The following is a 26,234-nucleotide window of genomic DNA, read 5'->3' as shown; positions in this document are numbered from 1 at the left end:
TATTATTTGCTTGGATCATTGTTGGCAAGTGTTTTGTTGTTCTATTGGTACCTGACACTCATCACCACAAGGATATATACTAGCTCTTTTCTTTTTACTTAAGAAAACAGTTTTAGCCTAACATTTATTTCATCAGGTTGCCTAATTTATCCAGCACTTCAAAGGGAATTTTGACTGGTTTCAATTCTCTGCTTCTTTCTTCATTGATTAATAAGAAAAATTAAGTATTCAACATATACTTACCATATAACTTCATGACTCACCTTTAGTCTTTTGATAATTTATCATTAGGTAAATTCAAATTAAAATCATAATGTCATAGAAAAACACAGTGTACAGTAATGACAAAGATACAGAGAGAGAGAGAGAAAGAGAGGATTGCAAATATTAAGTGTTGGAAAGAATGTGGAGACACTAAAATCCCATTTGCAGTTAGTGGAAGAATAATTTAAAAACTATTTAGAAAGGTGTGGACACACATATTGAGCATACTATAAGCAAACATAATTTCACGGGAGGTATACTGGTATATACAGTGAAATTATTTGCTTTAACTGAAAGGTATAAACTATTCAAATATCCATGCTAATTACAGTGGTATATTGAGAACCCTATGGAATAACCAGAATGGAGCAGAGGTTACAATGTATAATATGGATACATTTCTCAAACATAATGTTGAGAGAAGTCAGATGTAAACAAGTACTCACTAATTCCATTTAAATTTAGCAAAAAACAGTCAAAATTAATCTATGTGATTATGAATTAGGATGACAAGATGGGTTGCTTAGAAAAGATCACAGAGGACATCTGGAGTTCTTTTAATTTATTTGCCAGGTCAGGTTTGTAAGCACTTACTGGGCTACTAATAAAGATGTGCCATGTTTTTGCATGTGCTTCAGTAGAAGTGAAAAGTGTGTGTGTGGCAGTGATTTGCACATATATATGTATACTGAGATATCTATATGTTATATCACATCTTTCCATCTCTAGCTGAAAATTATTCTGTCAAATTTCAATGTCAGCTTAGTGGGCAACTCAGTAAAGTTGCATGGTCAAGGGGAATAACAAAGATGTGGCATTGGAAGAGGAAGCAAAACTAACATTAATGTGAATAAACAAAAAATGTTTCAGATATAACCAAAAGATTCCAATCAGCCACATCTTCCTTTTGTCTGAGAAATTATACTTCTGAAAGTTCATCCTACACCTAAGCAAGTATTCATAAAAATGATATGTGTAAGGTTATTCATTGCAACATTGCTTGTCTGAATGAAAGATTTAGGTATTCTCTATTGATAGGGAAGTTCCTTTAATATACATTATTGAAAAGCAAATCAAAACATATTATAACATAGATGATCTTTTGTGCTATGTGGGCAAATTACAAACATATATTCATACTATAAAATAATTCTTTGAAGAAATTAACACAATGGAATATTTACAGGGTCTCGGGGGAACTTATGCTCTTTAATATATGTAGTTGAAATCTGAATTATGTAAAATGTTACCTTTCAAAACCATCAGATTAAAGAATAAAGCAAATAGGAAACATAAATTAAATTCAGCAGGCTACTCTGTGGTAAAATCAGGGAGTGCTGGGTTGAGAAGGACTGAGTTTACTTCGTGTTGCACAGTAGAGAAGGTTGTGGTTCATTGAGAAAAGGCTTCAGGTGAAGTCTGATGTTAACAACAGGTAATACTAAGGGATTTCTCTTGATGAACTCAAACAAGCAAGGATGCCAGAAAGGAAACTGTTTATAATTTATTTACCTTTCAATCTGTATTCAACAGTGAGTTCCTTAAGGGCAAGTATTGTATTTTATGTAATGTTTTGGTGTTTTCTATGTCGTGGTAGCCAGTTAAACTATTTACCATTTATGACAGCTTATCAGCTGGAATAACTGCAATACAACAGTCAACGTGTACCAGTTATATAGCATGTGCCAAACACCGTGAAATTCAATTTAAGTAGAGTAACTCATTTAAAATGTCAATAACTCATGGTGAAGAGTTTTACAGTAGTTGTGTAATGTAGAAAAGGGCAAAGGTGCCACAGGTGGGGTAAAACTGGTGGGAGAGGGCATGGGGAAAGAAAAAGGTGAGGGGGTAAATATGAAAGAACGTATATGAAAATAGCATAGTGAATCCCACCAGAACTGTTAAGAAGGAGGAGCAGGAGCGGATGTTATGAAAGAGTAATACAGACAGGAAGAAGTTGATCAAAGTGCATTGTACGCATGCATGCAAACATCACAATGAAACCCCCTTGGACAACTAATTTACGTGAATAAATTGATCTTTCAAAAATAAAATGTAATGACCTACAGGATTCTCAGCGATTTCTCTTTCTGCTCAGGATCCTCCCGGATTCCTTGGTCAAGTTTTCATCTTGTCTCTTAAATCTCCAGTTTTTAACCTTAGCATTTCAGACAGGTTGAAAACAAGAGAGAGTGAAACCTTAAGAATTCTTGTTCCTTCTCTTTTATCACCTAAGCAAGAAAACTCTTCCAAAATCTCTGCAAAGGCTTTTCTTTTCATTGGCAAAACTAAATCACATCTCCATTCCTAGACATATTATCTTAAGAGGTTGAAACCAATTGTAAATCTTTTCCTAGAGCAGCCATGGACATCCACCCTTGCCATGTGCAGATCTAGGTGTAGAACGGGGTGGGGTGTTTCACTTAGGAAGAAGAGGATCAGAGGGAAAATCTATTGCATAACAAAGGGGGTTTGCAAATCACTTCCTACACTAGACATCAATTAGATGTCTCCAGGAAAGCCTTCATAGTATGCTTTTGGAAAATGAACCATGTGTAGACATCATCCAAATCGGGCCATTAAAACTAGCAGCACCCATAAATGGCACAAAACCAAATTCAAAATCCAATGCCAGCTGAATGTGCAGAGATGAATACAGTGCCACTAGTAAAATTTCTGCCAAAAGGCTTGAGTCTAATCATGAGTAAATATTTGACACACACAACCTTAGGGACAGTCCAAAAAATGAACTTTAATCATTTTAAACCAAGTTCATGAGAGTCAAAGAAAACTGAAGGTGTTTGATATTGAAGAATACTGAAAGCTATGAAAATGGGTATAAAGAGTGATTCTGTTATGAGGACATTAATAGGGAACTTAGTGGAACTTGATTTGCCAGTTTTGACAGTATTATACCAATATTAGTTTCTGGCTTTGATGGTGATATTGTGACTATGTAGTAAAATATCATTGTATAGAGGAAATACATGAATATATTTGAAAATGATGTGGCATCACTTGATAACTTTTTCTGAAATATTTGAGGAAAAAATGTCTTTCATATTGTTCTAACAACCTTTTTTAAAAAATATAAACTGGTATTATTTCCAAATGAGAAATTAAGCAAAGAAAAGAAATAGAATTCCAAGCCTGCTTTTTGAGTAGGTTTTGGACTTTGTTTACTTATTTGAGAGCTCAGAAGGTCTGAGTTGAGAGAGAAAGGATAAAGACAGAGAGAGATAGAGGCAGAGAGAGAGAGAGAGAGAGAGAGATCCAATACTTGTAGAGTCTAAAAAAATAAATGTAAACTGTATCATTTCTGTGACTGCTAAAATTTACATTTCACTTGACATGTTATTGACTTCCATGACAATGTTAAACAAAATTAAACCATAGATTCCTGGTTAATGTATATTTTAGTCTTCATTCAAAAATAATGTATTTGGCAAAAAAGGGACAATGTGCTCACACACCAGGAACTGAAAAAACTTCTCTGATGCATTTTTTCAGCTTATTACATTTACAGGTTTTCCTTTCCATAAAGGTCCAATCTACAACACCCTTCTAAAGTTGCCATGGAGTCAGAAAAGAACAAAAACATCCCACAAAGAACTTTGGCAAGAAAATGAAGAGTTATGAATGCCAGCAAGTAAGGGGAGGGTGGCTTCATAGCTTAATTTAGAAAAATTAGCAAAATATTAGAGTTATTTGAAAAAAGTGTTGTGGGTTTTTTGTTGTTTTGTTTTGTTTTTGAAATTATAAGTGTGGATTACCACACCCAACCAAAAGCAGTTTTGATAGATAATATGAAACATTAACATTTTGTCATTTAGTTTTTCTAACCGCTGATGTTCATTGATGTTGGTGAGTACAGAGAAACATCCAGTAACAAACAGATTTCAGAGATCAAATGAAAGCACTAGGTAACTTAGAAATGTGAAACGGACTCAAAAGGTGAAATAAATGGAAACATAAAAAGGAGGGGAACCATGATAAAACCTCTGAGACTGATTTAATACAGGCTGTGTTTAACAAGTTCACAGAGTAAAAGGAAATAATAGAGTGAGATTAAGTGTGCATGAGTAACTTGACCAAGGTTACATACTTTCAAAGAGATTGATCTGAATCCAAAGTCTGGTAATCATGACCATTTTAGATTTCTGGGTTAATCCTTGACACCCTGCCTGCTTATATTCTGATATTATTTGTCTAATGCAGAAGACGTCAAACGGTCTGACCAATTCTATTGCATTACTAAGTCTGACTTTCCAAAATACCTGGGTGAGCTGACAACACTTGTGGGCTCAGAATTGTAATCAATGAATAAAACAGGTAATTTGAAAATACTCTATACTCCAAAGGACAACAAAAGTATCAATCATTGTATGATAGAAACATGCACTCAACTAAAAGTACATATTTGAATGAAATGTAGGTCCAAGTGCAACTCATAGAAAGCAAGATCATTTCATTTTTTCTAGTCAATTTGCATTTTTGTGTATTGCACAGAAATCTCACATTGGAATTGTTTAAAGTAGAGCAGGAAAGGTTGACAGGAGCTCATTTGATTGATGTTATTTTGGATGTGAAAGGAAATTTTAGAACTTATTACCAGTTATAAAATATTTATAGAGATTATAAAATTCCTTATCTTCAACATCAATTTATAAAGGTTGCTTTTCAAAAGTGGGAAAGTTTTAAAATCCCTTTCCAAGCAAAACCAGACTTGCCTGAAGTCATTTGGAAAACTTATTCTGCAAGTAGGTGACACTATTTGGTTCTGGACTTATGCTGTTTAAATAAATTTTTGTTGTTGTAAGACTGAGTCACTGTTTAACCCAGGCTTGCCTGGAATTCGCTGTGTTTCACAGGCTGCTCCTAAACTTGTGAAACTTCTGCCTCAGCCTCCAGAGGCAAGAATTACAGGTGTGAACCATCACACCCAGCTACACATTTTTTCATTAAAATAAAATGTTTAATTATGCCTGCTGTGCAAGCCCACATTTAACTAAGTTTACATAATTTCAGAGATTGATCTCAATCTAAAGAAAAGTAATCTTGACTCTCCAGTCTCTTGGGATTATTATTATTTTTGTCATATAAACTGTTTCATGTTTCAAAAATCTAAAAACCTCCCAAATGAGAATATATCTTACCTCAACATTCCCAATAAAGGAAGTTGGAATAATGTAAATAAAAGTGGTCATTATTTTTAAAAGTCTACTTAAAATTCTACTTTAATTGAATCTCCCAATTACAGCATCACTATTTTAAAAGAAGTACCTGAAAAGGAAGTAATCTAATTCCTTATTACATTTAAATGAAACAAAATATCCTGCAGGTGAATTCTTTAAAAGAGACTGACTTTAAGTCTGCTAGTAATTATTGTGGAGATGAAATCTTTGTTTCTAGATTTATAGAAGAAATTGTGGAAGATATGTGGCATCAAACAGCCTACATTTTGGAAAAATTGTTAGGAAATAAATGTTCTAATTAGATTTTGGTAAGTTTTATTTTATTATAACTTGGAGCAATTGCTCTGCATATCGAAAGTTTTTATACATTAATGAACTTGTACGTGGTAAGACACACCCCACCTGCTACATCTAACCCATTGTTTAGAGACTGGAGTGAAGGTTCTTTCATTTCTTCTTTTATTGTATCTGGTTTCCCTTTCCAGTTGACTATTTCTTTTGAAATGGAAGTTGTAGCAGTTGCAATTTATTGATGTAGACTTTCTGAATCTCAACTGCTAGGTGTTAAAAACACTTCTTTTCAGATCCTTGATCACAGAAGTGGTTCAATAGGTTGGAGTTTCTGTTTTGTTTTTCATTTCCTTAAAAACCTACTTTTTAAATTCCGTTAAAAATCCATAAACTAGACTTAAAATGTATTGGCGTCAGTGACACAGTAAAAACCACTCTGTATTGAATTTATACTATGTACTGAATTATTAGGAACTGAACTGAAAACCGAAGTGTAGAAAGTTTGACTCTGAAATAACATTTACATTTAGCATACTTGTTCTTAGGCAGAGCCTGAAATAAAGACTAATTTGGATTGCTTTTGTATGAAAAGCAAAAATTGCAAACTGAAAATAGGAAAGGTTTTAGAATGGAAGCGATCCCCAAAGAGTTTTAGAATGGATTCTTTCCCCCAGAATTTCAAGACAATCACATTTATCTTCAGAATTCCTTGAAGTAACTGTTCTATTACCAAGAATAAATCAATCTTTTATTTCACTAGAACCTTCATGTTTTATTGCCCAGTACCTATTACATGCTTTACCTAAAAATAAAGAAAAATACCAGCATAGTCATCAACCTTACTATTCCAATGAGCAAGTGCCCTATAACTCCCAGCTCCACACTGATTTTTTTAACTGAGAACTTTAGTTTATATAAGGCAATTAACTTCACTACTTTTAAAAAGGATAACATGCCTCAAATATCATATATAATCTTCACAAATGTGCTACTTCCAACTTTTCACATCTGTGTAACCTGCAAAAGGGAATCAGTGACTTTACAGGTGCTACAACTTCCGGCTTGTCAAGCAGGTGCTTTATGCATGAGTCACAGCTCCAGCCCTCTTTGCTGTGGTTATTTTGGAGATAGGCTCCCACTGTTTGTCCACGCAGGCTTGGACCATAATTCTCTTGTTTTATAATTCCTGCGAGGCTGTGATGACAGGCCCGGGCCACCATGTTTTCTCACTTTGGAATGGGGTTTCACAAATGTTCTTGCCTGTGCTGGCCTGAAACCTCAATCCTCCTGGTTTCAGTTACCTGATTAGATAGGATTAAGACTATACCGATTTTAACATCACATATTGTTCCCTGTTTTGTGTTTTAAATGAATGTAACCATATAGTACATATCATTTTGTCTTTGTGGTTTATTTTTCTCTCACCATAGCTTTCTAGTATGCATTGTACTATGATTTATTTACATTTCTAATGTTGATAAATATTTGGGTGGTTTTAAGTTTGGAACTATGATAGATCATACCCCCTTCAACATTCTCATATGGAGGTTTGACGTTGACTTACTTTTGTTGAACCTGTTACTAGAGGTAGAATTTTAGGTCAAGTTTTGTATTTGGGCAGATTAAGTAGAAAAAGGTGAGAGTTTATTTCAAGTGGTTTTACCAATCATATATCCCACTTGCTGTGCGTGAGTTTTATAATTGTTCTATATTCTAATCTACACCTGTATTCATCATTCATATAACAAAAAATCAGATATCTTTCTTTCTACCTATGTATCTATACATCTATGTATCTATGCATCTATGTATCGGTCATCTGTCATCTGTCTAATCTATCTCTTTGTCTATCCATCTATCTATGTATTTATCTATTATCTGCATATCTACTTGCCTATCATCTATCTATCTATCTATCATCTATCTATCTATTGATCTATCATTATCATCGTCATCTCTCTCTCTCTCCCTACCATCTAGCTAGCTATCTGTCTATCTATCTTTCATACAGGTTTCAATATCTACATTTATATTTTCATTCTTTAGTATATGTCTTCTGCTTTTATGATGTCATCTTTTTCTTATTTTTAAAAATATCACTAGTAACTAAGAAGAAAGATAATTTCATGTGATTAGTGGTCCCTGGGATATCCTATTTGGAAAGGGGCATATTTCAGGAATCACCCATTTTTCTATTGTATTTCTTGTCCTCTCATTGCTTTTGAAATTGATTTATATGATTATTATGAGTTTTATATCATACCTAGATATTAGAAGTATTATCCTTCTATTACTACTTTTTGGAGTCTTGTGATGTTTTTAAGAACAAATTATCACAGTTTTAACATAGTCCTGGGCATCTTTTATCTTCATGGATTAGATTGCTTCATAAGGAATCTATGGCTTCTTCAAAAGCAGAAGTACTTTCCTGTGTTTCTTCTAGGAGCTTTATCATATTACCATTTTCATTTTATCTACAGTCTTTGGGGAATTGTTGTGCATGGTATAGGGCACAGATCCAGATTCATCTTATTTTCCTCATATGAATATCAGTGATGTTTATTTTTTCCCCCGTGCTGGGGATGGAACCCAGAGCAATGCTAGGCAACTACTGTGTCACTGGCCCCATTTGGATCTCAAATTGACCAAGAACAACTAATGGAATGTTCATTTCTCTACTTTACTGCTTAGACTCACATAATTATAAATAGGTAAGTGTATGAATTTATTTCTGGACTTGAGTCTATCTACTGGCTTGATTTTCAATCCTCACAGCAAAACTATACACACATGAATAATATAGACTTTATTTAGATTTTAAATTTAATGTATCTAAAATGTACACCATAGGTTTTAACATAAATACATAGTGACATTGCTGTTTTTGACCAACAGCTCACATAGTTTACATTTTTTTTATAAAAATACTGACATCTCCTGTAGCAAATTTCTAGTATGCAATACAATATTATTAACTTAGTCTTCATTCTACACTCCTTTCCCACCATGGCTTCAGTTTTATACCCCTTCATACCTATCACCTCACCCAATCTCTCCAACCCACCCTCACACAGCTCAGCACTCACCTGCTCTGGGTATTAGGTTTTTATTTTTATTTTTTTCATCAATCATGTTTTATATTTTAATCTCCATATATAGGTGAAACAATTCAGTATTTCTCTTGTGCCTGACTTATTGAGCTTAGGGTAATGTTCTCTAGGTTCATTCACATAGCTGAACATGGCAGGATACCTTCTTTCTTAAGGTGGAGTAATAGTGCATTGTGAGTGTGTGTGTATCTGTGTGTTTGTATTGTGGTCTTGTGTATCTAAACCATGATTTCTTTTCTTTTCATCTATGGATGGACATTTTGGTTGTTTCTATATCTTAGCTTTTGTGAATTAATGTTGCAGTGAACATGGGTCACAGGTATCTTTGTTTATTTAATTTGGATCTATGCTCAGAAAGCAGATTGCTAGGTCATATGGTGGTTTTATTTTTAAATTTCTTTAGAAGATTTCCTACCATTTTTCACAATCACTGCACTAATCAACATCTCCACCAAGAGTACAAGGGTTCCCTTTGCTCTACCATCTCACCAACATTGATTATCTCTTATCTTTTTGAAAGTAGGTAGTCTAACAGGTGCAAGATGCTATTTTGTTGTGGTTTTGATTTACATTTCCTAGATGAGTAGCAATGCTGAGAACTTTTCCATAAACTGTTGGACTTACTCATGTCTTCTTTGGAGGAATGTCTGTTCAGGCCATTTACCTATTATGTAATTGACTTATTAATTTTTGTGGTATATTTTGTGTAATATAGGTATTACACCTTATCTGGTATTAGACCTGTGTATTTAAATATTGATCACTCTGTAGACCTCTGTCTTTGCTCTTAGGATGAAGGAATTGCTTTGTTTAGATTTTATTTTTAAGCAAACTCTTTTTCATAAAGAAGGAAATAAGCAGATAAATTTGAGATTCCCCCAAAACCTCTGAGACCCTTGAGCTTTGAGACGTAAAGAAAGCTTGGAAATTCTCGGTAGAAAATTTAGAGGGGTAGGTGAGAAGTCTGCAGGGTGCTGAAGGACATTCATAGTTGTCCACTTGGTAAGTTAAATGATTTACCAGCATTACAGTCATGGACCGTGTTAGGACCTGGGTTATGGTAAAAGTTCAGCACATTGATGTATCTCTCTGTTTTTGACACCGTTTCATTCCAGCAAACTGCAGGGTATTCACAAACACGGCTTAGTAAGGCTGTCTAGTAATGATCCAACAGTGTGTGTTGTTGGTCGACATCCTAGCAGCAGTCCTCATCACCCCCTGTCGCTTCTATGGTGTGAATCAGTGAGGCCTGTGTAACAGATGGGATGAGTTTGATGAACTGGCTCTTCTTGCCTCAAACAGTGTCAGTCTTGCTTCTCCTTCTCATATAATTAGAACCTTGCCAGTGATGAAAATTTTCTAGTAACTGTATTTTTTAAATTTTATTCTGCATTAAGACATGGGAAAGGTCTTCTAAGATTATTACTACTTTTGATATGAGGAATCCTGACATTGTCAGGACATTGATTTTGACATTAATTTTTATTATTTTAAGTAACCATGTCTTTTAAACTTTTTGAAACTGGTAATTATGGTCACTTTCCTTAATTTCCACGTGAGGCACATTTTAGAATATTTGCTTTTAAATTTGGGAAAGATATCAGATTTATTAAAGTTTTTATCAATGGGAAGTATTATTTATTTTACTAATATATTTCCTTCTACTTATCCAAAGCTTCTCTATTTTAATCACATTTTCATGTTTTCCATTACCTTTTCTAGAGATGATGCAATAGTATTAGGTTTAGTATTTTAATGTGTATTTTCACATAAGAAGTGTGCCTACTTGGGAACTTTAAGTTTACCTGTGCTATTCGTGTACTGTTCAGTATCCTATGGCATTTTTTTTCTTGCAGTACTGGGATTTGAACTCAGTGTTGTATGTGGATACATACAGATGGCTACATTTCTGTATTTATATATAGTGTATTATTTTAACTATCAGAAAGTTAATGATTGATCATGCAATAATTTACCAGAAGATTTATTTGCAAACTAAGCTTTACTTGCATATATATAATACAAGTATATATATATAATACAAGTAGATATACATTTATATATATACATATATAAATTATATTTATATTTTTAAATGATGTAACTTATATATTCTCAGTTTTGGTATAGAGAGTAGAGATTTACACAGGATTATTTTAAATGTTTATTATAATCTTTCTGATACTTTAATTGTTTAATAGTCTAGAGTTCAAAAATACTTCCTTTGTTTAAATTTTATAATAAACTCAATGAACTGAAGTCATTTCTCTTTGGAAATGCATTGAATCTGCACATGAATTTGGGGACCAAGGACGTCTATCTCATCAATATTTTGCCTTCTGATCCGTGAGCATGGTATGTCTGTGCATTTACTTGGGTCTTTGATCCCTTTCATTACTGCATTGTGGTTTCAGCACAGATCTTTGTGTGCTTTGTTGGATTCACACCTCACCATGACTTGCCACATCTGGTGGCTTTGCCTGTTCTTTCCTGACCACCTAAAAATAAAAGGCCAACACTAACTTTCCCCACAGTTCACAGCCCCTTGCTCATATTTCCCTTAGCTCTTCCATTATTTCATACAGTGTCTGTACATGATATTTTTCCTCTTCCACCAGGGGTAAATAAAATTCTTTTTGGAAAGGATATTTCTCGAGGTATTTATTTTTTATTACATAGGACATTTGTCTCATTCGTAGTAGTAGCTCAATAGACATTTGTCAAATGAAACAATGAGCTGGAGATAAGCACGACAAAGCAAAAGTTCATGGGGCTTAGTCAGGAGGTTGACAATAATTAAAGAACAGAGATCAGAGTACCTATCAGAGCTCAAGGTTTGACATCATGGTATAGAAATAGCATTGTTGCATCTGGGGTGGTGTCACACTCTTCATTTCAGCTAATATAATTTACTTACACTTGAGAGCACCAGAATTGAAAGTGAGTGTGAGCTGTTCACCTCTGCAGGACCTGTGAGTGCTATAATAGGAAGCAAGGTAGTGAACAAATAGCCATTTGTCCTAAAATACAGAAATGAGGGCCATGACAGAGTCAGCTCAAATTTGGTTGACCATACAGGATCCCTTACAATCTAGAAATCCAGGAAAACAAATTTAAAATAATATCTAATATCCTAAAAAGATTACTTTTCTTTCCTTTGGAGAACTGGTGGTCAAACACAGGGCCTTGTACGTTAGGCCTGTCCTCTACCATTGAGCTACACTATCAGCCCTTAGTTTTTTGAGACAAGATCTCACTGTGTAGTTCAAACTGGTCTTGAACTTGCTGAAAATTCATTTTCAAAGGCCTTCTTTAATTATGTTCATATAAAAATTTGAATTTGGTATAGAAAACTTTATTTTTGGCAAATTTTCACAGAAATCATGCTGAGAGCTACAGATTACAATGTTGAGAAGTTCTTTAAATAATTATTATATGAATTTTTAACACTGCCATTTTTTTTTACAAAGTTGAAGCTCATTTTCTAATAACAATAATTAAGGTTTACATGGCACACAATTCAAACTCTCCATTTTCTTTCCATTTACCTCTTTCTCACAATTTTCCTTCTCCACTGAAATGACTATTATGCTCACTTTAGAGATGAGAAAATGAGGCTAGATGGACATGCTCAAAGTTATAAAATTAATACATTTCTTACTTATTGTTAAATATTTAACAATTCAGTTTATCTCAGCATTTTCTGTAAACATATATTGAGTTTAAATATTTTCTTTCATGTTTTGCTTTCATTTTCCTTAATTACATATCACATTCCAACTTTTGGGGTAAATTTTTTAACAGTTTTATAGCTATATAAATGTATATGTTATTATGATATGTGATTGTCTCTAAAATTACATTTTTAAGATTGCCTCAATATTTTTCTTTTCAAAGTTTCATGCCTTAGTATGTACATAGATGTATATGTTTATCTATCTGTCTTGCTATCCATCTTTCTTTCTATCAGACATTTTCTTGTTTTTGTCAAACTACTTTCTGAGGACATCCTCTCATGTTGTGATGATATACATACCATTCCATGGCAAAAGAACCTGCTCTAATTTACTCATTTTCAAGATAGCAAAACTCTGATTTGCTTTGCTCTATATCTAGATGATTGTCTCTGAGGATAACATTGATCCCCATCTCTCAATGCCCCTGTGAAGCAGAAATGAGTACACAAATGTCCCTATTTTGGGCTGTTTTTCTTAGCTTTACTCTCCCTAAAAATCCTTCTCCTTGTTCCTAGAGCTATTTTTTTGAAATCATATAAATCAGTTGATGTTGTCTGGATGATATACCTTGTTTCCATCACAGACATGGTCTTTCTATAAGTCACTAGGCTCCAGCTGTTTGTGCTGTGTGGAATGAAGACTGCGGTGCACACGCGAGTTCCAGTCCACCTCTATGTCCAGAGTCTGTGTATGGTGTCCCCTTTTCTTTGTTATAATTAACAGAAAAATGTCTAGCAAGTTAAGATTAATTTTTTTCCCAAATAAATTCTACTTGTAAAATTTTTAAAAAGTATTTTAAAAAACTCTTTTATATATACTTATTATAAATAAACAATTTATAATTATATATGTATGTTGTGCAGCATTAACTGATACTATAATTTAAGAAAACAATGTAGGTTGTATTTATTTTGTATGGAAAAATACAAGGAAGTTAATAATCATGGAAAAATGAAGTTAATTTGCATATACATCATTTCAAACATTGGTTGTTTTTTTTTGTAGTGAGAACATTTGAAACTTCTGTTTTAACAATTGAACTTATTAACTATATTCGCTACACTGTGCAACAGATCTCAAAACAATTTATCCATTCTTCCTACCTGGGATTTACACCATTTGACCCATTTCTCCCCTCTGTCCACCCCTAACACGTATAAACACATTTTGCCTTCTTCTTCTATGAGAGTTGTGTTTTTAGATCGACATCTAACTGAGACTATGTAATGTTGTCTTTGTGTGCCTGGATGAGTTCACTCAACATGATGTGCTGGTGTTCCACAGCTACATCCATGTTGCTGCAAATGGCAGAATTTCCTTCTCCTTTAATCAACCAGGGACTAAGTTCTTTAGAAAAGTTCAATGAACGATCACCTTCCCATCAGCGTAGAGTCTTGTTGTGAGATTTTTGGATGATTTGAGCTGCTGTTAGTCAGTCCATTACGCATATCCACAATGTGTGGGGGGTGGGTATCACCATGCTTGGGTGGGGCTTTCAACAGAGGGGAGCTGCTTCTTGAATTCATGAACAAGAAGCATAGTCCCTCCATTTCTCAAACATGAATAGAGGCAGGTATCTCCCTCCCTGGGAAGGTTTATTGGGGTGGGTTCTGAGGGTGAGAAAGGAGACTAGTTGAGTAGGAACTCAAACTAGGCTGAACTCCCCACCAGGGCTTCTGAAGATGACCAGTTAGGCTTGGCGAGTGGACCGTGAACTTGACTAGCATCTCCAAACAGATGCTCCATCTGGCAGGAACACAGGTGTAATACCAATATCCACATAGAGGTTATGATAGCCTCTACCTTCTTTCTTTGTTTCTTCCTGACCTCAGGAAGTCTAGTCATGCTATGACCACCAAATTTCCCCTTTTGGGGAGATCAGAGTAAGCTCTTAGGACTTATCTTGGAATGTGAGGGAAGCAGGATGGCTGACTCTGATTCTTATGGTCTTATTCTTATTGTCTTCCTCCTTATTGCAGGACGAAGAACAGCATGGCTGAAGTACAACTGTTCTTCTTGCCCTTCTGATTCAATTTCCATTAAACTCTGCCACAACACGGATGTCTCAGGCTTGTATTTGGGTTTTCAAAAAACGATATTCTAATCTCTGGGAAGTGGCTGGTTTGTCTTCTTGTGACAGTGAGTGCAACCTGAGAGATCATTTCATCCTGCTATTCTAAATTTGTTACTAACTGAATGCTCCTATTTAACCACTACCCAACTAATTAAAAATTAGAAAAAAACCCCAACATCACAGAGTATATATTGTTCCCTTCTTAATCTTTAATCAATCCTTCACTCCAAAGATAGCCATTATTCTAAGTAATGATTATTTTAATCAGACTCTTTAATTTTGAGGGAATTGAACATTGCCATAAAGTTATGTGGAATACTGAAAAACCTTGTGCATCCTTAAACAGTTTCTTCCTTCTGTAACCTCTTGAAAACATAGCTGGATACCCTAATGGGGACATTAACACCGACTGACACAGCAGTGATATACACATTTCCATTATTGTAGGGATCTTTCTAACTCCATCATTTCTCTCTCATATCTGATTTCCTTCTAAATATCTAGAAACTAAAATTTGGAATCCATTTTTATAATTTTGTCATTTAAAAATGTTGTATAAATGCAATTAAACATAATATGAACTTTGGGGATTGGCTTTTTGCCTCAAGAGACTTATGTAGATTTTTGCATGTATGTGTAGTTTATTGATAAATACTATTCTACAGGATGGATATATCTCAATTTGCTTAATCATTCACCCGTTAAGCAACATCTGGGTTCTTTTCAGTTTCTAATCAGTATAAATAAAGCTTGCATACACATGATGAACTATTTTCATATGAACATGTCTTCATTTCTCCCTGACACATATTGAGGAATGCAGTTGCCAAGTCATATGGCAGTTGCATGAGGAGTTTCCTTAGGAAACTGAAAAATCATTTTCCCATAGTGCAGGTACAATTTTGCATCCTTATCAGTAATACTTGCAAGATCTACTTTCTATGCAGTCTTTTCAGTATTTGACGTTGACATTTTTATTTTTACTCCTTCTGATATAAATGTATGCCACTGTGATTTTAATTTGTTTTAATCAAAAGGATATTGATGTTGAATGCTGTTTCAGTGCTTATTCGCCATCTGTAATATTCTGGGGTGAATGTCTCTTCCTGTTCTTTGTCCATGTTTCAATTGGATTGTGTTCATTTTTAAAAACATTTTTATTAGTATATGATAGTTATATAGGGGATTTTGTTGTGATGTTTCCATATATCACATATATTGTTGTGTCGATTTTTCAACGAAAGTTTTGAGAGCTCAAGTAATAGATATTAGTTCTTTGTTTGCATATGTGCTTTACAAATATTTTCTCCAATTCTGTAATTTGTCTTTTCGTGCTTTTAATAGGATCTTTTACATATCAAAAAGTTTAATTTTGGTGAAGTGTTATTGAAGACCTTTTGCTGTTAGGGATTACACTTTTGGTAGCAAGTTTAAATAATCTTTGCCCAACTGTAATTTCAAAGATTTTCTGCTAGAGTTTTGTTCCTTAAAGGGTTAGCAAATTTACATTCTACATTTAAGTAAATAGTCTAATTTAAGTTAATTATTTTTTATCAAATATGAGATTTAAGTCAATGTCTATGTATAGCCTATGGTTATCCAATTGCACTAAGCATTATCAGTTGAAAAGGCTGTCACTTTCCATGAAATTACGCTTGCCCCTTTGTAAAACATATGATGGCCACATTTGTGTGAGCTATATCTTGGTTTCTCCTCCTCTTTCTATTTACTTATTTTCATCTCTTCACTACGCATGGCTGTTGTACTACTGTTTGACATGATGTCTTGAATTCTGAAGGAATGATTGCATTGACTTTTGTCTTCTTTTGCAGAGTTGGTTTTAGCTGTTCTAGTTCCTTTGTCTTTTCATACAAATGTTGAAACAATATTGTCTATGTCTACAAAACTTTTTATTGAAAATTTGAGGAGTATTACAAAAAGAATATACATCAGAGTCACAAGAATTGGTAACTTTGAATTCTTTAAATTTCTATTCTATGAATACAGTGTCTCTTCATCTACTGAGATCCTCATTAATCTCTGTAGTCATTACCATGTAATTTTCAGTAAATAAACCTTAAAATGCCTTGTTACATTTTTTCCTAAGCATTTTTTGAACAATTGTAAATAGCAACATAGGTTACATTTTGTTTTGTTCACTGAATGTTGGTGTGTTTATTCTGGCATATAGAAATATTAGTTTTCCAAATTTAGCTTATATTCATGACCTGGTTTAAGCATTATTAGTTTTTTTGTGTTTTTTCAAAACCAAGGAAGTTTCTACATAAATGATCTTGTCATCTGCAAATAGTGACAGGTTTTTTATTTTTCCCAACCTACATGCCTTTTTTTTCCTTCTTACTTCATTTTAATGGATAGAATAAATAGCACATTGATGAGCATAGTGATAAGAGGAGATATACTTGACTCCCAATATTAGAGGGAAAGCATTCAATATTTTGGCATTAAGTAAAAAGCTGTAAGTCTCTTAAAGAAGCCTTTTATGAAGATAAGGAAAACTCTTCTTATTTTTCTTAGAATTGTTCTCATGAATAGGATTGTTAAATTTTATCAAATGTATTTTCTTCACTGATGGACATATATGTTAAATTTATCATTTAGGTATCCCCTCACCCTAATACAATCAGGAAAGAACATTATTTGAACATATGTATCATGCCAGGAGAGAACGAAACCATTTGCATTTTATTCTAATTTTTCGCTTGTGCTTCCTCAGGAGCCCACAGAAAAGACTATGTTATTTTACCAGTTATTTCCACCATGGGGCCCTGGAACTCTATTTTGTGTCTGACCTATAAACCTATAGGCCACTCTGACTTCTCATCCTTGCAGTTAATGTACTCCCAAATGATGGTCCTTGTGCTCTGTGCTAATCAATGTGTTCTTGGAGCAACACATGCTCATGTATTCGATGTGTTTGATGACAAAATTTTTTGTACGATTTTGACCATTTTTTCCCATTCAAAAAGGAAAAGTAACTGGAAACACCAAGCTACTCTTCCATATTCAGAAGCACAGTGTTTTAAAATCTCACTTCATACATATTATTATTTACTATATGAAGATTTAAAATGCATTATGGAGATCAATTATTTGTTATTTATTATTTGGAAGTCTATTCAAATGAAATTGTGATATTTAAATCAGTAAATCTGGATTATTAAATAAAGCTTTGGTACTCACTGCAGATAAATTCTGCATGTCTTCCATAATTCCAGTACAAAGACAAGATGACACTGATTAACTAGGAATACCATTGAAGTACAGAAAGTAAGATTCTAAGTAACTCCAGGAAAGCAATGAGTTAATTACAAACTCTGTCAGATGCAATAGCCAAGAGCTATCGTACGCCAATGTGACTTCTGTGTCACATTGAGTCAATACTTCATTTATGTATGAAGCTAAATATAATTATCTATATTTTAATAATACAATATATTCTTTATATATATATATATATATATATATATATGAGTGTATACATGTATATGTAGTAACTTTTCCTGTTCATTTTGAATCTCTTAAAAGAATTTGATTTAGTCTTTATCTTTACAGTTGGGTGACAAAATATCAGCTACATTAACATCAAGCTAATTTCAAATGGATGTTATAAATCAATGCATCATTTTCATGTGCAATTATTTTCATGCTTCTGATGTTGCTATGACATCTGAGTTGCATTCATTGTAAAATCATTCTCTTCTCCTCTCTGTCTGTTAGACAGTCCTTATTCTCCAAACACTCTACAGTGCCAGACAGTTTTGTCATGTGATTTCTGTTCCTGCTTTGTTATAAAATGAGCAAAGATTAATGGTCATGCAAGGAAAATCCTCTTGACTCCAGAGAAGATAGTTTCCATAGAGACCCTAAAAAGTGTGCAAGCCACAGGGAACACTACCATTGTTTACTGCATTTTTAATAGGAAGTCCAGTGCTATTAAATGAGAATTGTCAGCATATTTTGATAAATTAATACACATTGAAATTTTTAAAATGGTGAAAGGAAAAAGTAAATTATTATAATGTTTAAAAAGGCCTCTAGTTTTACACCTCTTCTTAAAGCTAATGACCTTCTTTTTCATGCTATCCGTAAACAATGTATTTGGTGCAAATGATGTTTGCTAGAGCAAAGTTTTAGGTATTGAGTTTGTGTGATGTATTACCCATATAACACACTAAGAGTATCATATATTTTCGTAAAAGATCAGTCATTTATTTATGCACTTAAGTCGTATTGTAGAAGCATTTTTCAATAAGATTTGCTCATTATAAAATTGTTATAACTAACACTTTCATTTTCCAAATATTACTACTCTAGCATGTTTTCAAATATATTTTTATTCTTACACATCAGTTTGCCTGAACTCTACATTAACCTGATCTCAAGTATATTGCATACCTAGACACCATGGGTCTTCCCTACCTATGATGTCTGAAACTCTAGCTTCTACAAGCTAAGACTGATAATATTTGAAAGAAATTGCGTCAGTATTGAACACATATGAACTTTTTGATTATTATTCCCTAAAATATGGTATAATGTCTATTTATGATTCATTTACACTGTATTAGATACTACAAATAATCTACATGTGACTCAAAGTACAGAAGATGATGGGAATAAAGTTCATGCAAATTCTGTGACATTTCATAAAAGTGACTTCTGCATCCATGGATGTTGGTATCAGTAGGGAATTCACGCTCTGTGAGTCGTTGTTTCTGTGTGTCTGTGTCTGCTAAGATACAAATCCACAGTACTCCTTTTTGGAATGCATGATGAATACTTGTAACACTTCTATATAAATTTTGAAATATCTTATTTGAAAATACATACTCTGTGCCACTATCTATATCTGTGCCCTGAGGCAACAACCAGGAATAAAGAATCCTATTCAGTGCTTAAGAGAAAAAGTGTAGTGAAATTAATATTTAAAAATTGGGTATGCATTTCCACACAGTGTACTTAGAGCTGCTCAAGGACTAAATTTAAAATCCAGTATTTATATTCATACATGAGGTACATGTGGCTGTTGATGGCGTGTGTCCGCCATGGAGTGTATCCTACCTGTGCCTACACATGGGGCATGCCCTGCATGTGCCTGCTCATGGCAAGCGCCCATATGGATGTGCATGGGGATTGCTTTGAAGATTTTATGATAAATTGCTTGAAAATGCATATGTTTGGATGTTTTAAAATCTCAATTAACATGCATGAAATGAATAATTATGGATCTTGAAATTTAGCTAACATACAATGATGCTTGTTTTTTCTAAATGCTGACAGAGAAAAACTAAATTCTCTAGTAACATAACTAAGTAAATGATAAAAGGAAACTTAATTAGTAGGTATGAACCTGGAAGACATCACGTAAACTTATGTGATGGGAGTTACAAATTACAGTGAGTACCTGCTTCTTTAAATGGATGAATACTCCAAGTGAGAGATCTTTTATTTTTGTTTTACCCCAAGGTAGGAATAAACAAAGTTACTCAAGAATGCTCATGTGAAAATGTTTGCACTTATTTTTTGAATATGTGGCTGAAGAAATATATATTCATAAAAATGGATTTGTTCTTGTGAGCTACATTACAACTACTTCAATTTCTTAAAGAATACTGCATCTTGGTTCCAAAGAATGATTTCCACATCTTTCTAGAAGCACTGTGCAATAGGACCCATTTCATGACATGCTTTTCAACGAGGGATGCTATGCCTATTGTTATTTTTTTTCCATTCTGATGAAATAACAATCTTTTCTTAATTTATTTGCATGTCACTGCACTATCAGAGGAGATAAGTAGTTTTTTTTGTTAGGACTTTTTATTGGTTTGTAATCTTGCTTATCCGTGTACTTTAATGTTCTTTGTAACAACACTACTGAATTCTTTACATAAAACTACATGTGGTCAAAATCTTTTTATTTTAATGTTACCACTTATAATATCTAAGTACAGCTAAATGCTTTGTTTGTGACCTTGCACCCATTTAGTAGAAATTGTTGCTCCCATTTTAGAAGAAAAAAGTTCTTTAACTATAGTGATATAAGTTATATATATTTATGATATAAATTACATATATGTCTTTTAGATAATTCAGAATGATTATGTATAAATGTAGAACATTTTATTGATAAAATTAAAAAACAACTTACTCTCAACTTTACAAAAGGAATAAATAAATTCATTAATAGTCTTGCTCTGTAGAATTCACATATACAAGTAGTCCTTCAACTAGAATACATACCAGAAAAAAACAAATTTGGCTGACGTTGACATAAGTTGGCTAGTGAATATTTGTTATTGTTACAAAAGACCTCATATCCAAAATTGTGACTGAATTTGTTTTGTGATTTAGGTATACATTTTTAGAGAACAAAGTGTTAGAAACACACAGGGTACCTGAAGGGTGTCTGAAACAGTGACATTTCCTGGACTACTCATTGTTTTCTATCTTGTACTTTATAATACCCTGATGGTAAAATTGAAGCAAACTGCAAATATCAAATTTAAGTGAAAACATCTCTGTAGTCAGGTTCCTTATGCCAGAAAATAAATAAGCTTCTTATGAGTGAATTATAACAAGCATGCATTTTAAGTATAAAAATAATAATTGTATATTATAGATAAACAGTGAATCTTATTTCTTCCTTTCCCTATCACTCACTCACTCTCTCTCCTTCCTTCCTTCCTTCCCTCCCTCCTCTCTCTCTTTCTCTCTCTCCTTTCTTTCTCTTTTTCTTTCTTTTTGCAGTACCAGGTTTTGAACTCAGGGCCTTGTGCTTTCTAAGCAGGACTCTACAACTCTACTGCTTTGCCACACTACCAGTCTTTGATTATTTCTGATGGCTGTGTTCTAAATTCAATTTTGTTAATATGATATGTGATCAACAATCTTTATATAGTTATAGAGAGCATGAGTTATGATGAAAATTATTCATTATTTATTGTATTATGTCTCAAATATCCACAACATAACTTCCTACACATCTTTCGGTGAAATTGAATACCATTATGAAAAGTAAATCACTTGACATGCATTCTCCATGTGGATCCACTCCAAGAGTAAAATTTAATATGTGATCAGTAACACCAAGCCTGTCACCATTCAGTTTGTCCATTTGTCCATTTCTATTCTCATGAAATTTCTTATACAATACCCACAAAATTACATTGTATTGAGATGTCAGCGTGGCAGTATTGCCCTGTTGTTTAGATGATGTGGGATTAGATAGTAGGTCTTGATGCATAGTTACACCTAAGTTGAAAACCACTGAAGGAATATCAGGATGTTACTAAAAGTTAAAACCGTACAGCTACGAGACTCCAGGAAAATGATATAAAAGAGAGATGCTTGCGTAAATATTTGCCTAGGCTTACACCATTCAGGGTTGAAGCATGACTATAATGATACCATTCCAAAACTCTGTAGGGACGTGTTAGGGAGGATTACACCAATTATTGTAGTAGTCTGCTGTGGTCAAAATCCTGGCAAATTTTTTTAGTATTTAACTAGAGAAATATTTGGAAAAGCATCACTTGGTTTAAGCTTGTGTATAAATAGACAAATTTGTTGATGGATTTAAATCAGTAGAGATTCTATTCCATCTGAATCCTTTAAAAATACTTTCCCAAAATTTGTGAAAATTATTTTTAAAAATCACTTTCTACAAAAGTAGGTGAAGAAAATGGGGAACATATACTTAGTATTGCATTTTTTTCAGTATTTTTTCTACTTCTGGATATTTTATGTTTAGATATGTGAAATGTGTTCACAGAATGCAAAGGCTACCCAATGGAACTTTCAAATGGCAGTTAAAGAGAACCACATGCTTTCATATTTTATTGAATATCCAATCCACATGTCTTCTTTTATCAGTTAAGAAGTGATACTCCATTAAATTTGAGCCAATTTTGAAGAAAATAAGTGTGATTGATAGAAAGGCTTGCAGAGATGGTCGTTCATTTGATTATGCTTCACATTTTCAATAACATTCCCTTTTTCAGTACTTGATTTTCTCTAGTCTAAAATATACTCTTGATTACTATTATGCCTAACTTGGTGCCTAGATGTTATTACAAATTTTTATTTACCTCTATCTAGTTGCAAACAGTAGAGTTATCTATGCTTCTGTAAATAAAGGTAAAAAACAATTAGTCAATTTATTAAATGTAGAACTAACTAAAATTTGAGAAAAAAATGTTTTTTTATCAGACTATTTGTTCCTAGACTAATTCTACAGAAGAAACAATTATTACCTACTAAAATGCTCGTGGATCCTACTTAATTGACAACTTGTATTAAAAAGCACTTATTGAATGGATATTTTAGAGGTGAATAAGCAGTTTTGTTTACTAGTTATGTATCTCTTCTAATATCTATCAAACATTTTTGTGTCTTCTTTTTTCAACTTTTTACTTATTTTATTTTGTTTTTGGTGCTAACATATTCTGATATTTGTAGGAAGTAACTTTCTGATCTATGTCATTTATATTTTCATCTCCCAGATAGATAGAAGTCAGAGAGAAGTTCTTGGTTATAGCATTTCTAAAAGATTTCCCAGATGGGTCTTCATGTCTAAAACTCTAAGTCTCATATTTCAGCAGCAAAAATTAATCAGTTTGATTTACATTTTCCCATTACCCCAACTTAAAAGCAGAAAAAATATACTTTCATAGTAAATTTTCTAAAGAACTATCAAATAAACAGGCAATTCTTGTTTTTATTTTTCTGTGAAAATAAAAAAAATTACATCATTAAAGGGTTCTTTTATGAAGTAAAAGGCAAGTGGTATTTATATAAATAAACCAATATTAATGGAATTTGTGTATCAGAATTTGCCTAGTATGGAGCAGATACTGTGTTAGACATGATATATCCATAATTTACCTTACCTTTGATAAAAAATAAAAATTACAGGAGTCATTGAAGACTACAGAGCTAGTGTATCACAGTCAGAGTTCAAGATTCATCAATTCTTTGCCCAATGAACTTCTTTACATTCATTACAAAGACTATAGGAAACACACACTATCCCAGCTTCCAGGAGAAGCTATAATAATGTAGAAATCACAGCCTTTCACTTTGGTGACTGCAACTTTCCAGGTTGTTGTCAATAATGAGTTAGCTGATGTTTTCTTAGGCATTTACTAATTATAAAAACTCACATAAATTGTCCCACATAACTGTAAACCTCTCCTTCATGACGCTTTTTCATTTTCTTTTTCTGTTCTCTCTGAATACCATCAATACTAGTTTAAAATACAAGAAAGGATTCTGCCATGCTGCAGATAATAATGCCATAAATCTTGTGAGTCATACGATTTTCCTTGTGCTGTTATGATAATTCCGATAAATAATTAAAATAAGGATACAGGTATAAAAGCTGAGTTTAGAGTGAATCATCATATATGTTTGGTATATGTGATGTAATCTATAATCGTCTCACATATTTGTTCACTAACTTCTTCCAAAAATTTAAAAATGAATTATTTCAATCATGCATGTTGTCTCTATGGGTGGTTTAGGAAGGACTCCATGTACAGAAATGAAAGAAAATGATGAGTAGATGTCTTCATTTAGACAAAAATGCTTCTGTGTCTTTCAGAAAATAGAGCTGAATATTGGTAATGTAAAAGAGTAATTTAGAAACTAAATGAACAAGAATAGTTTCATCCACTGGTTGTATTCAATATTTATTTACTGTTCTTTGACTTTCCTTGTTAAAACTAAGTCGAGAGACTGTAATCCTCAGTTTTGGACACAATGACTCATTCAGTAAGGATACTGTTAAAGCCCTTTTCCTTATTCATTCAGGCACAGGTGTTTTCCTGCACAGTTTACTTTTGACGTACCCTGGAGACATACATTTCAGCACGTCTGTAAAAATCAACGCTAGACCGTCTCAAATGTTCCATCCTTCATGGCCCACCTGTTAATTCTCACATTCCCAATTTACTTTTCATCTCAGTTATCTCTTAAGTCCATGTTTCTCATGGTACATTTTGTTAATTTTCACATGATTTTAAATAAAAGTAGTAAGTATTTAATCTTAGAAATTTTGGTATTCAGAATGAAATATTTGTAATTTAATCTTTCCAGGATTTAATCTCATATGAAAAGGCTGTGTGCCCCATCAATGCAATTTCCAGTAAAGGATGATCAAGAATACATGGACCATTTTGTTGTCCAAGATCCTACATTGTACGTAATGTTTGTGCTGTGAAAACCTATGAGCTCCTTTTAGGATTTAAAGGATGTAGCATTAGATGGAATCAGGAAATTAGTTCTCTCTACTCTGGAAGGGTCACGTGGTGAACACTTACTTTCTAGGTACGAGTAGACAAGAAGAAAGATGCCTTCCAGCTCCTGACTCTACAGCGGTATTCATCCCCACTTCTTTCATTGCACTTCCAACTGTTAGCTTCTACATCTTCACCCGCTTTCATTTGAAGTCAGGTTCAGTGATCTGGTACTTGTTTTAATTTGTTCTATATCATACCATGTCTACAAGGAGACGTGTTCTCTAAAGCTCTTTCCAACAGTGAAAACCAGAATGGCAGCTAACGTAATAGGGAAGCCAAGATTTGGGATGAGAAGACTGGGCATTGCATGAGGTCGTGTGTGTGTATGTGTGTGTGACAACAGCGAAGGGATAATGTCATAAAACTGATAACGAACGTAAACCTACCAGGAGTTATTACATCTAAAGACCATGATACATAACTTATAGGTGTCATTTACTAGTCCTGGTAGCAGCTATATTTAACAATCTGTGATATTTTTTCCACTTCACACTGAGTCTTAACCTGTTTTTGGCTATAACAAAGTACCTGGTAATTTGTAAAGAACAGAAATTCTTTCTCGTAGTTCCTGTCTTGGAATGTCAATATTGATTCTTGATTTCTTCTTCATGAAAGCTAGGTGAAATTGTCCTTTCATTTTTGTGGCTCACTCCACAGACTCTTAATTGTACAGTACAGAAATTTCATTATATCTTCATCTTAAAACAAAGCCACCTATTACTAATAAATATTTAATTCTCGTTTCTTTAATCAATATGGATAAAGACACGCTTTACAGTTTCCAATTTGTAGGTGTGTATAACCTTGTTTAAGTTAATTACACATTCACATTCTTGAAATTGAAGCATGAATGGTTCCATTTTTATAAAATTGCATTGTCTAAGGTAAACGCATACAGTGCTGTATGCATAACTCTTTCTGTTTGTTCCACTCTCTGTATAATCCTTTAATATTTTCACTCCTCATGTTTCATACACTTCAATAATAGAAAGAATTGAACTTAGTAAATATATTCACATTTACTTGTAAAACTAAGTTCAAAACTGAACAAAAATTAGAAGTATTTATAGACAACTCGTGTCATTGCTCTCTTTTATGCACTGACTTTTCCATCTGATTTAGTAGTAGTGTTAATCAAAAGGTTTGGCCTTCTCATAGGTACTAAATTTGAATGGATACCTATAATAATAGTTTCTGAAGTTCTATCTGACACAATTCTTAATTTTTAAACTTGCTTACAC

The sequence above is a fragment of the Castor canadensis genome, chromosome 2, assembly GCF_047511655.1.
Source record: "Castor canadensis chromosome 2, mCasCan1.hap1v2, whole genome shotgun sequence".
Taxonomy (NCBI): domain Eukaryota; kingdom Metazoa; phylum Chordata; class Mammalia; order Rodentia; family Castoridae; genus Castor; species Castor canadensis.
Note: the sequence above shows the minus strand (reverse complement) of the source record.